Below are 13,809 nucleotides of genomic sequence, written 5' to 3' on the forward strand. Positions count from 1 at the left end.
GCATATCTCATGGTGAAATACTGTTCTTTTTTGTGCTATTTACATGTCAATTAGAGCCTGAGTATATGTACAATATGTTAGTGGCTAATGATTTAAAGAGATTTTAAGACATGGTCCTTGTCTTAAACGTTTAGTCTAGAACAGTGTTTCTCAATCTTCTCAGTATTCTAATCAATAAATTAATTTATATCTAATTTCTCCCAAAGGAGAGAAATTAAGTAGTAAAGAATATGATTTTGTCAGGTAGTGTTGAGCTTATGAGGGCCACAAACTCCATACTATCTAAGCTTTTTGTTGTCTCCTGAACCAATTTTTGCCAACTTGGGGGCCATATTGCCCCCATTTAAAATACAGGCCTAGGATAAAACCATGATAATAATAGTCAATGTATATATTTTAATATTCATTTAAAAAATTTTGTATTAGAATTAATGGAATGAGAAGCTTTTATATTAGGCATTCACTTTTACACAGACTTAACCTACTATTGGTGATAAACTGGTAATAATCATTTTGGTATTAAGTCATGGTTTAAAGATTATCCAATATTATTAGTACATTTTAACTATGCTATTTTAAAGTAAAGAACACAATAAAGACACGTACTTCACACTCTTTTGCCACATATTAGTGGGGGAAAATAATCATACTCTTCAGGCAATCAGAAAATTTGGATTCTTGTGCTAATATTAAACACACTCATTATTTGGTTAATTCAAAAAGGTTTCACTGTATCTACTGAAATGTTCACATAGTTTTCTTCTCTAATCTGTTAATATAATAAATTCAAACAGATTAAAAAAAGTTAAAATAATTGACAAATTTTCCAATGTTTTATCCAGGATAAATGCCATGTGTCCATGATGTTGGTTTTCATGCACTGGTAAATTCAGATTTATATATTTTATATGACGTTTTTATGCCAATTTCTGTAAGAAAGATCGGTCTACAATTTTCTGTTTTATGCCACTTTGCCCAGTTTGTATATCATGATTTTATTGACTTCATAACACACATACTGGCAATTAGGTGATAATTCCCGTGGTTTGTATATCTTGAAAGCAGAGGTATGACTGCCTTTCTTCTGCATTATTTTTTTGAGAGAGATTTTGATAGTAAATAGTCTTGGAAAATGTACCTCTGAGGAGGTTAATTTTATAGCCTTATAACACTGCATAGTTAATAGCTGTTATAAAAGATTTGAGTTTTGTAAGCTTGGAGCTCTCCATGTAATGCATCCCACCGCATCCATATATATAATCCGGCCCTAGGTGTCATGCCCTATGAGAAATGGGGCTCAGGTGTCCACCATAAGTGTTGCTGCTCCGGTTACTGATGTAATAAACTATCCTTTGTCTCTGACCCAGGAGTGTCATATCTTATGCAAGCATCTAGGAAATCGGAAGACTAAATTGTTAGCTTGCAAATAAGGTAAATCTCACACTTAGCAGTTCTTGATTTGGCGATTTTGTGCTCTTATTTTTATACTTTGAAACAATTTGCATAAAATTAGAATCCTTAATGGTTTGGTAAATCTAGCCTATAAAACCATTTGGGCCTGAAGTCTTTTCAGGTGTGTGGATAGATTTTTAAACACCAATTTCTTTAATAGCTGTTGATCTATTCCTGTTTTTCAGTTCTTGAGTAATTTTTGGTAATTTTTATAAAACATCCACACTAAGTTTTGAAATGAATTGGACTAAAATTTTCATAGTTGTGGGACATTTAGGGCTTTCCACAAATACTCTGGTATCCTTCCAAGTATACGGTTTATTTGCACTTCCTGCCCCTTAAAAGTTAGGCATAATGTACAATTATACTTGAAACTTATAACGCTAAAAAAAAAAAGTTAAACATAGCCACAAGACTTGACAATGAAAACGACAGTCCAATGAAAATACTGTGTGTTGCTTCTAGGTTGAGCATCTATCAGTTTGAAATGGTGCATCAGTCTCTTTTCCTCCTCAATAACCTTTCTACAACAAACAGCAATGTACCAGACAGAGGAAGCCATCATCCTGGGTCATAAAAGTTTAGGGTGATGTGAACAGGACACTCAGGGATTCTGGGAGGAAAAAACATTTCAGTGTGACTGAAATAATAAAGTGGCTTATAAAACAATTAAAGAAAAGTGATAGAAAGTTGAATCTGACTTATTTTCCCACTTGAAGAAAACAAAGAAAAAGTTCTTGGAGGAATTCATTGTGTGATATCAAAGAATGAGAAAGAACTGCAGAGAAAAACCAAGTCACTATCAAGTTTAGAAAGAATATAAAGAAGAACCAGCATTCCAGAATCTCTAACAGGTACTGCTGCCTCTAAAACAATTTACCTCACGATTTCTCTCATATCCTGGAAAATAAGGCTGTGAACTTTCCCCCTACAGAATATGGTTCAAATTTATGTTCACTATCAAAGACCATAGAGCAGTCTCCATTATTTTGAAGAACTGTTTAGAGAAAGAAAGACTCAACAATTATCTCATTCATTTCTGCAATTGCAGCAGCTTACACAGTGCTTGTTGTGGGTAGCCAGTATGTTTGCTGAATAGATGGATGAGTGCCTGTATATAAGGACTGACTTAGAAGAGAAGGAATACTCAGTATATTTTCTGATAATTTCCCAAATCAAGACTCTCAAATGTATTTTCATAGGAACTGAAGATTATTATGAATATATTTCAGGTAGTTTGTAGTTCTTATGAAAAAGTTTTCCTTAGAGGTTAATTCAGAGCCCTGAAATCAGTTGAAATGGAAATGTGTCCTATCCTTCATTTGTGATGGGACAGACAAAAGGTGAAACACTGTGCCTCACTGCTCTGTATTCTTCATATTACATAAGAATTTGGTAGTGTCAAAAGTTGATTTGTTATAAGTAGGCCTTAGCAGAGGTGGAGTGATATTTTTAAAGTCATGAGTTAGTATAGCATTACCCTGTTAATATACTTGAAAACTTAATGCAAAATGGATCTTAAATTTCATCTTTATCTCCTATAGCTTTTGGATTACAGAGTCAAATGTATTAATCCTAAAAAATTAAATTTTTATATTGAATAAGTATGTTACAGATTACTTATAACTCTAACATTAATTTTCAATATAGTTTATAAAATTATCAGGCTAAATTATAAAATTTTTTAATGTTTCTGTAACCAGGTAAAAAGTGAGTATCATGTCTTTAGAAAATCTTTTTTATTGTGGTAAAATATACATAACAAAATTTGCCATTTTAACTGTTTTTAGTAGATAATTTAGTGGCATTAATTACACTCATGAAGTTGTGCAAACATCACTACTATTTCCCAAAAAAAAAAATTTCATTGCCACAAAGAGAAACTGCAGCTATTAGGCAGTAATGCTCCAATCCCCCATTCTCTCTGTGTCTGGAGACTTTTTGGTCAACTCTCTGCCTCTATGAATTTGCCTATTCTAGATATCTCATATGAGCGGAATCATACAATATTCATCCTTTTGTGTCTGGCTTATTTAATGTATTGCAGCATGTATCAGAATTTCATTCCTTTTTATAGCTGAATAATATTCCATTATGTGTATGTGCCACATTTTGTTTATCCATTAATTTGTTTACAGATACTTGGCTTATTTCCATCTTTTTACTTTCCAACTTTACGTTGCAAAGAACATTAGCATAGAAGTATCTGTTTGAGATTGTGTTCAGTTGTTTGGGGAAATATATCCAGGAGTAGAACTGTTGAATCTTATGGTACTTGTACATTTCGCTTTTCTAAGAAACTCCAAACTTTTCACAGTGGGATGCATTATTTTGCACCCCTACCAGCAACGTAAAAGGGTTCCAATTTCTCCACATCCTTGCTAACACTTATTTTTAAAAAAATTTTAAATTATAGCCATTCTAGTAAGTATGAATCTCACTGTGATTTTAATTTGCATTCGTTCCCCTAATAAAGAATGATATTAGGCACCTTTTATTGGCTATATCTTTGGAGTAATGTCTATTCACGCCCATTGCCCTTTTTTTTTCCTCGTCATCTTCTTCAGTTCTTTATATATTCTGGGTACTGGGCCCTTATCAGATATATGCTTTGCAAATATTTTCTCCAATTATAAAGGCTGCCTTTTCACCTTCCTGATAATGTCCTTTAGTGCACGAAATTTTTAATTTTGATGGAGTTCAATATATTTTTAAATTTTGTTCATACTTTTGGTATCATACCTAAGAAGGCACTGGTCATGAAGATTTACCCCTATATTTTCTTCTGTTTTATGATTTTAACTCTTATATTTGAGTTAATTTTTCTATATGTTATGAAGTAGGAATCTAACTTTATTCTTTTGCATGTGAAAATCTAGTTGTCCTAGTACTATTTGCTGATGAGACTATTCTTTCTCCATTGAATGGACGTAGCACCTTTGTCGAAAATCAACTGGCCATAGACATATGATATGTGTTTATTTCTAGACTTTCTACTTCATTGATTTATATGTCTATCCTGTGCTAGTATCACAATGTTTGATTCAGGAGCTTTGCAATAAGTTTTGAAATTGGGAAGTGGGAGTCCTACAACATTAAAGTCCTTCTGCAAGATTTTGTTATTCAAGGCCTCCATTTTTTTCATGTGAATCTGAGGATCAGCTGTTCCATCTCTGCAAAAAAGGGCTATTGTAATTTTGATACTGACTGCATTGAGTACGTAGATAGCTTTGGGTAGTACTTATATCTTAATGATATTAAATGTTATAATCCATGAAGATGACATGTCTTTTATTTAGGTCTTCTTTCATTTCTTTCAGTTTTTGGTAAGTAAGTATTTTACATCCTTGGTTAAAATTTTTCCTAGTAATTCTTTTAGATGATATTATAAATGAAATACCTTTCTTAATATCCTTTTCACTGATTCTTGTGTGTAGATCTTATTGCCTGCAACTGAATTTATTAGCTCTAATAGCTTTCTTTTAGATGCTATGGGACTTTTTCTATATTGCATTATGCCATTTGTTAACAGAGATAAGTTTACTTTTTCTTAATTTGAATGCCTTTTATTTCCTATCTAATCGCTCTAGCTAGATTTCTAGCACAACACTGAATAGCAATAGTGAAAGTGGAATCCCAGTTTAAATTTTAGGGGAAAAGCTTTCGGTCTTGCACATTGATGTTAGCTTTGAGTTTTCCATAAATGTCCTGATACCAAAGCCAGACGAGGACAGTACAAGAAAATTATGGGACAATATCCTTGATAAACAAATGGAAAAGTCCTCAACAAAATATTAGCGAACCAAATTTAACAATACATTAAAAAGTTCATATACCATGATAAGTGAGATTTATTTTAGGTATGAAAGTATGGTTCAACATCTGTAAATCAGTGTGATACATCACATTAAAAGATAAAATTCATATGATCATCTCAATAAATGCAGAAAAAGCATTTTACAAAATTTGATATCCCTTCATGATAAAAACTCTTAGAAAACTGGGTATAAAGTGAAGGTATCTCAACATAATAAAGACCATATATAACAAACCCACAGCTCACATCATACTCAACAGGGAAAAGTTAAAAGCTCCTCCTCTAAGATTAGGAACAAGATAAAAATGCTCACTTTTGGCACTTTTATTTAACATAGTTGGGAAGTCTTAGCTAGAGCAATTAGGCAAGAAACAAAAGGCATCAGAATTGAAAAGAAAGAAGTAAAATTGTGTCTACTTGCAGATGACATATTATATATAGAGCGAATCCTAAAGCCAAAAAACTAAACAAAATCAGTAAACTGCAGGACATAAAATCAATGTACAAAATTCAGTTGCATTTCTATATACCAGCAACAAACTATGCGAAACAAATAACACAATCCCATTTACAATAACATCAAAAAGAATACTTCAGGTTAAATTCACCAAAGAGGTGAAAGATCTGTATACCAAAAATTATAAGAAATTGATGGAAAAAACATACAGAAACGTGTTCAGGGTTAAGAAGAATTAATATTGTTAAAACGTCCTACCCAAAGTGATTTACTGATTAAATGCAATCCCTACCAAAATTCCAATGGCATTTTTTCACAAAAATGAAACAGGGAATCCTAAAATTTGTACAGAACCACAAAAGACCCCCAAATAGCCAAAGCTATCTTGAGAAAGAAGAACAGAGCTGGAGGCACCATACTCCCTGATTTCAAACTGTATTATAAAGCCATACTAGCCCAAACAGTATGGTATGGGGATAAAAACACACATAGATCAGTGGAACAGTATTGAGAGCCCAGTAATAAACTCATGTATATATAGTCAATTTTCAACAAAGAATCCAAAAAGATACAGTGAGGAAAACATAGTGTATTCAATAACTGGTGTTGCAAAAACTGGATTGCCACATGTAAAAGACTGAATCTGAATATTCATCCTATATAAAAATCAAGTCAAAATGGATTAATATTTGAAGGTAAGACCTAAACTCATAAAACCCTAGGAGAAAACGAGGGGGTAGGCTGCTTCATACTGGTCTTGGCAATGATATTTCGGATTTGAGACAAAAAGCAAAGGTAACAAAATAAGTGTGACTAGATCATACTAAAAAGCTGCTGTTCATCAGTCTGAATTGGAAGAAAATATCTGCAAGCCACATACCTGATCAGGGGTTACTATCCAAAACATATAAAGAACTCATACAACCCAACTAAAAAATGGGCAGAGGACCCAAAGAAAAAATTTCCCAAAGAGGACATATAGTTGGCCCGTAGGTACATAAAAAGTTGCTGAGCACCAGGAAAATGCAAATCAAAACCACAATGATCTATCAGCTCACACCTATTAGCATAGGTATTATTGCAAATGCAAGAGATAAATGTTGGCAAGGATATGAAGAAAAGATAACCTGTGTATACTTTTTTTAGGAATGTCAACTGGTACAGCCACTATGGAAAACAGTACAGAGGTTTCTCAAAAACATAATTACCTTATAACCCGGTAATTCTATTTCTGGGCATTTATCTAAAGAAAATGAAAACACTAATTGGAAAGATATATGCCCCCTATGTTCACTGCAGCATATGGAAACAATCTAGATGTCTATCAATAGATGGATAATGAAGATGTGGTATAAATATACAATGAAATATTATTCAGCATTAAAAAAGAATGAAAATTTGTCATTTGCAATAACATGGGTGGACCTAGATAGAGGGTATGAAGTAAGTCAGTGAAAGGCAAATACCATAAGTGGAATCTAACAAAACAAACTGATAATTGCCAGAGGGGAGGAAGTGAAGTGATGGGTGAAAACGAGCTACAAACTTCCAGTTATAAAATGAAATCATAGGGATGTAATGTACAGCACAGGAATTTTAGTAAATAAGTGTGCAGTGACTAGACTGTGATCATATTGTAAAGTACATAATGTCACTGCTGCACACTTTAATATAAAATTTTTAAAAACTAAGGTAGCATTTCTACCAACATCCAATTTCATGTGGAATTAAAAAGCAACTTCTAATAAAAGAGATGGAATTTGAGTGAGTGTGTGAGAGAGAGAGGGGAACAGGGGGAAGAAAATAAAATAAAACTGCTGGTAATTTTAAAAAGTTATGAAATGGTGATATTTGAACAAAATATACCATTGTATTTTAATTCATTTGGATCATGAACTTAAAAGGAAAAAGTGTTCTGAGTCCATTATCCAATTGAACTATTCTCAGAATCCATGGATTCAGTGAGGGAACACGAGAATAACACTGGATCATGTGAAAAAAAATGAACATATTCTAGATAAATGTGTCTCTGGCATTGCATCCTCAATTTATTTTATCAGTATCCAATTGACATGGTTTCCAGCCCCGTAGTAACTCTGAAACGGGTAACCAGGACCTAGGTAGAAACCAGGTTCTTTAAGGAAGAGTTGAAGGAATGTGGCTATTTTGTGTGTGGAATAAAGACTCGCAGGGAATATCAAATCATGGAGGAAGATTGAAACAGGCTTGAACCAATAAAAAAACTAAGAGGACAGATTTCATTCAACATAAAAATATGTCCCATAGATTCGTTAAAGCAGACAAGCTCACTTTTTTCAGGTAGTGAGCTCCCTGTCATTTGCATTTGCATGTGATAAGTAGAGTCCGGAAGTCTATCTCTGAATGTGATTGTTGAGGCTATTCATGTATTGATTGGCTGTAGAAGTTTCATTATATATTCCTTCTAACTTTTTAAAATTCTTTATTTTTCAATTATAGTGACGATATTTTAGTTTCAAGTATACAGCATAGTGGTTAGAATTTATAACTTACACAGTGATCCCTCTGATAAGTCTAGTATCCAACTGGCTCTTTCTATGATCTCACATTTTAGTGGAACTGCAGGTAACTCTTGTTTTTAAAGCAGTTTATGATAATGTAGGGCTTGTTACTGGGTCAGCTTCTGAAATAAATTTTAAGCTCCTAAATAAACCCTATAGCAAAAACAGGGCCTGATTGTGCCACTGGAAAACAGAAAGGAACAGACACTGTAATTCGTAGGTTCTTTCAAAAAATTACCTTGTGAACAAAATTGTTCCAGTTTCAAAGGAAATGTAAAGGCTAATGCACTTTCTGCTAAAATGCACAACACCATGGTGTCTACAGCATTTTAAAATCTCTGACTTACCTCCAACTTTCAGGGAAGGCAGATTTCTGAGTTACATTCAAACTCCTGCTGTTTGAGCATGTACTGTTTTCTTTTGTAATCTTTTCCATGTTATATTCCTTCATTTTTACTGAACATGTTTAAACTTGCAGAATCAATCTAACACCTTCAGACAAACTAATGATCAAATTAAACAATTCCCCAGGCTTTTACAAGAAATAGATTGCTCTGTCATAAATATATGTCAGACACCTGCATTTCAGCTGTATGTTTTGTTACAGCCAGAAAAATCACATGGAATTTTAAATCATGACCTTTTTTTAACTTATTCAACTTCAGTATATTTAGGAAAAGTGAATTTTTTTTTTCCAAAAAGGTCTTAGGAAAACCTGTTAGCCAGTTTGCTCTCTATATTTAATATTATAGATATATTTATGTTTGTGTAATAGTTTTTTAGTGGGCCAACGAACATGACATGGCTGGAAATCACATCAATTCAATACTGATACCTGAGGATGCAGTACCTGGAAATGACAGGTACTTTTGGGGAAAGAACTAAGATTGACAGTCATCAGTGCAACCGCTACCTGATAAGAAATGTGAATCTTTCCATTCTTTTTCACATTACCCATTTCATGTATAAATATGTGATGTGTATATTTTTAAGAAGAAAAAAATGTCTGCTTATTAATATTTACAAGGCACTGTGGTAGGCTGAAAAGGAATGAGTCTATTCTATTTAAGTGTAAGCTAGCTTAATGAATTTTAGAAGAGTTTATATGAACAGCAATGATGAACTCTGAGAAAGATAAATTAACAATCCCATTTATAATTGCATCAAAAACAATAAAATACCTCGGAATCAAATTAACCAAGGGTTTGGTAAAAGACCTATTCTAAGAAAATTATAAGACATTGAAAAGAGAAATTAAAGAAGATACAAATAAATAGAAGCATATACCATCCTCAGGTGCAGAAAGAATTAACATCATTAAAATGGCCACACTACCCAAAGCAATCTATATATTCAGTGCAATCCCTACCAAAATACCAATGGAATTTTTAAGAGAGCTAGAACAGATAATCCTAAAATTTATATAAAACCAAAAAGACCCCAAATAGCCACAGCAATCTTGAGAACAAACTATTAGCAAACTAGGAAGAGGAACTTTCTTAAAAACCTGGTATAGAGTATTTACCAAAACAGTAACAATTCCACTCAATGGCAAATTTTAAAAGCTTTCCTTTAAAAATCAGAGATGTTGCCATCACTTTCTCTATTGAAAATCAAAGTCCAAACTCAGAAAGTACAGCAAAAAAAGGTAAAAGCGTATGTATTAAAAGATATAAAACTGTATTTACAGATAAGACAAATATGATTATCTTTGTTGAAAGCCCCCTCAAATCTTAAGTTCATTTAGTAAAGTTGCTAAATCTGAGCTTAATATCCCACAATTACATTTCTATATAACAATTTAAAAACCCAGCATAACTATTCAATAACTATTCAGAAAAGTGGTCCATTTGAAAAAATACAGACATGAACCCTCTAACATAAGAGATGAATTCTAGATTAAGACCTAAATAAATGAGAAAGGTAAAGCTTATAAATATATATATAAAAAGAAAAGTCTCTGAGGAAAACTTTGTGACCTGGGAATGGGGAAGAATTAAATAAAACTTCAAAATACAAAAATAAGGTGGATTTAATTATATCAAAGTCAAATCAATTAATGTGATCCACTACATAAACAAAAAATAAGAATCCTATGATCATATCAATAGATGCAGAAAAGGGATCAAAACACTTAATAAAGGCCATATATGACAAGCCCTTAGCCAACATTATACTTAATGGTGAAAAACTAAAAACCTTCCCTCTAAGATCAGGAACAAGGCAAGGCTGTCCATTATCGCCACTGTTATAACATTGGAGGTCCTAGCGAGCGCACTCAGACAAGAGAAAGATATAAAAGACATCCAAATAGGAAATGAAGAAGTTAAACTGTCACTATTTGCAGATGACATGATTCTCTATATAGGAAACCCAAGACTCCACAAGAGCACTACTAGAAATAAGCAAATACAGTAAAGTCTCTGGATACAAAATCGATGTTGAAAAATCCATAGCATTCCTATACTCTAATAACAAAGTGTCAGAAAAAGAAGCAGAAAAAATTCCTTTTGCAATTGTAACAAAAAAATAAAAATATCTAGGAATAGATCTAACAAAACATGTGAAGGATCTATACAATGAAAACTATAAAACCCTATTAAAAGAAACTAAAGAGGATACAAAGAAATGAAAAGATATTCCATGTTCTTGGACTGGAAGAATCAACATATTTAAAATAACCTTATTACCTAAAGCATTATACAGATTTAATGCAATCCCCATCTAAATCCCATTGGCATTTTTTAAAGAAATAGAACAAAAAATCATCAGATTTGTACAGAAGCACAAAGACCCTGAATTGCCAAAGCCATCCTGAGAAAAAAGAACGAGGCTGGAAGCATCACTTTGCCAGACTTCAAATTATACTATAAAGTGGCAGTAATCAAAATGGCCCGGTATTGGCAGAAAAACAGACCCATGGACCAGTGGAACATAATCAAAAGTCCAGAAATAAACCCATATTTATAAGGGCGAATAATTTTTGACAAAAATGCCAAAAATATACAGTGGAGAAAGGAAAGCCTCTTCAATAAGTGGTGCTGGGAAAACTGGAAAGCCACTTGCAAAAGAATGAAACTAGACTGTTGCCTATCACCACACACCAAAATTAACTCAGAATGGATTAAGAACCTGAATATAAGACCTGAAACAATAAAATACATAGAAGAAAACATAGGAACTAAACTGAAAGACCTTGGACTTAAAGAGGATTTTATGAATTTTGACCTCTAAAGCCTGGGAAGTAAGAGCAAAAATAAATGGGATTACATCAAACTATAAAGCTTCTGCTCAGCAAAAGAAATTGTCAACAAGATAAAGAGACAACCATCCGAATGGGAAAATATATTTGTAAGGAACACCTCTGATAAGGGCCTAATATCCAAAACATACGAAGAAGTCATATGACTCAATAACAACAACAAAAGACAAATGATCCCTAGAGGACATACAAACGACCAACAAATATATGAAAAGATGCTTAACATCACTAGCTATTAGGGAAATGCAAATCAAAACCATGAGATACCATCTCACACCTGTTAGAATGGCTAATCAACAGGACAAGTAATAACAAGGGCTGCAGAGGATGTGGAGAAATAGGAGCCCTCACACACTGCTGGTGGGACTGCACATTGCCACTATGAAAAGCGGTATGGCGGTTCCTCAAAAACTAAGAATTGACCTACTATATGAACCACCAATTCCTCTACTGGGTATTTATCCCAAAGACTTGAAAACTCAAAAAGATATTTGCACACCGATATTCATGCAGCATTATTCACAGTGGCCAGGACATGGAAGCAACCGAAGCGCCCTCCGATAGATGATTGGCTGAAGAAGTTGTGGTGTATATATATATACAATGGAATATTACTCAGCCATAAGAAGAGATGAAATACTGCCATTTGCAACAACATGGATGGACCTTGAAATAATCATACTAAGCGAAATAAGACAGAAAAGGTTGAAATCACGTGATATCACATATGTGGGCTATAAATCTAAAAGCAACAAATGAATAGGACAAACAGACTCATGGACATGAACAATGGACTAGTGGTTACCAGAAGGGAGGGGGGAAAGGGAGAAAATACAAAAATAAAATGTTAAAAAAAATTTGTATATATAATATGAAAATAATAAACTGGCATTTAAAAAGTAATATCAAAGTTAAGAATTTCTTTAAATGAAGGACACCATGGGCAAGCTTAATATACAGATGACAAAATGTGATAAAAATCCGTAATGTCTAAAGGTAGTGAGGGTATAATATATAGAATATACAAGAAATTCTGGAAAATTGTAAGGGCAAAAACACCCTTAGAAAAATGAGAAAAGCAATTACAAGAGAGACATCCAGAAGGCTAAAATGTACTTGAAAGGATCTCAAACTAATAGAGAACAGATAAATGCAAATTAAAACAATAATGAAGGTTCTTAATTCCCATTCTTTGCCAACATTTGTCATTTTCCATAGTTATAATTTGTCCCAACCCTCACACACTGTCACTAGGCATCAATACTGGTCATTTGGGAGAACTACTGGCACTGTTTTGTTAAGTATATTCATATTCTACGACCCAGACATTCTATTCTGCTCCTCTACTGGGTATTTATCCCAAAGACTTGAAAACTCAAAAAGTCTCTACGCCAAATATTCACATGGTCCACACTAGGATCTCCATTAGTGTTATTTGTAGTGGCAGGGAGTTGGAGGTGTTCTGTATTCTCGTTAGTGAATAAGTGGAAAAAAATATGGTAGGTTCACACCTTAGTAGTATATTAATTAGAGGTACCCACAGGTTAGAGGTACAGATAGCCACCAGGATGGATCTAAAAGCCTAGTACTAGGTGAAAAAGATAAGAAACTACAATATATAACAGTCCCACTTCCATAAATTAAAAATATATACACAGGAAACGGTAATACATATTACATACAAATACAAACAAAAAGAGAAATATTAAACTCGACCTAATGGAAAGTAGGGTATGAGGATAAAAGGAAACAAGTGTATAGGCCAGTGATGATAGTATGCCGTAAATTAAGAAGTATGACCGGCACAACTCTTTGCACTCAAGGTCCAGAAGAGGAGAAAAGAGGACAACACCACAGCAGGTACATGGGCATAAATTTAACCAAAAGAAGTATAAGACATTTGTGAAGCAAATTATAAAATTTTATTTAAAAACAAAGATTTAGAAGATCTAAATAAAAGAGAAAACCAATTAGTGGACAGGGAAAGCTATTACTATAAGGCGTCAATTTTCCCCCAAATTGACTCATACATTGAATAGGACCTCCCTTCCTCAATACAATGTAGTTTTTTATAGAACCTGACAAGTTGATCCTAAAATTGTGAGAGAGAGAGAAAAGAAAAAAGCCAAGTCACTCTTACAGCAAAACAAGTTTTAAGGGTGATGTCAAGACTTATTATAAAGCTTTAATAATTATGATAAAATAGTACAAAGACCTTAAAAATAGACCTGCACACAATTTAAAATATGACATTAGTACTGGATCAGTGGGGAAATGAATT

General features: G+C 33.2%; 1 protein-coding gene and 1 long non-coding RNA gene across 3 annotated transcripts in view; one reads left to right on the plus strand and one right to left on the minus strand.

Annotated features, from left to right (window-relative positions):
• Positions 1 to 3,140, plus strand: part of LOC107499403 — a 109,665-nt gene extending 106,525 nt beyond the window's left edge. Inside the window, exon 4 of the long non-coding RNA XR_001594243.2 lies at positions 2,172 to 3,140. This is a non-coding gene — a long non-coding RNA (uncharacterized LOC107499403). The remainder of the gene's footprint in view (positions 1 to 2,171) is intronic.
• The window catches only part of RNF180 (ring finger protein 180), a 130,853-nt gene that overhangs the window by 7,705 nt on the left and 109,339 nt on the right, over positions 1 to 13,809 (minus strand). The window lies entirely within an intron of this gene.

Source organism: Rousettus aegyptiacus, unplaced genomic scaffold (genome assembly GCF_014176215.1).
Source record: "Rousettus aegyptiacus isolate mRouAeg1 unplaced genomic scaffold, mRouAeg1.p scaffold_m13_p_8, whole genome shotgun sequence".
Taxonomy (NCBI): Eukaryota; Metazoa; Chordata; class Mammalia; order Chiroptera; family Pteropodidae; genus Rousettus; species Rousettus aegyptiacus.